The following is a 434-nucleotide window of genomic DNA, read 5'->3' as shown; positions in this document are numbered from 1 at the left end:
TTTTTTAATAGGGTTATTTGGTTCTCTGGAGTCTAACTTCTTGAGTTCTTTGTATACATTGGACATTAACCCTCTATCAGATATAGGATTGGTAAAGATGTTTTCCCAATTGGTCCATTGCCATTTTGTCCTATTGACAGTGTCTTTTGCCTTACAGAAGCTTTGCAACTTTATGAGGTCCCATTTGTCAATTCTTGATCTTAGAGCATAAGCTATTGGTGTCCTCTTCAAAAATTTTTCCCCTGTGCCTATTTGCTCGAGGTTCTTCTCCACTTTCTTTTCTATTAATTTCAATGTATCTGGTTTGATGTGGAGGTCCCTGATCCACTTGGACTTGAGCTTTGTACAAGGAGATAGGATTGGATTGATTTGCATTTTTCTACATGTTAACCGCCAGTTGTGCCAGCACCATCTGTTGAAAATGCTGTCTTTTT

This window comes from Mastomys coucha, unplaced genomic scaffold (genome assembly GCF_008632895.1).
Source record: "Mastomys coucha isolate ucsf_1 unplaced genomic scaffold, UCSF_Mcou_1 pScaffold6, whole genome shotgun sequence".
In the NCBI taxonomy this organism is placed as follows: Eukaryota; Metazoa; Chordata; class Mammalia; order Rodentia; family Muridae; genus Mastomys; species Mastomys coucha.
The sequence above is the reverse complement of the archived record's forward strand: the minus strand, read 5'-3'. Positions refer to the sequence as shown.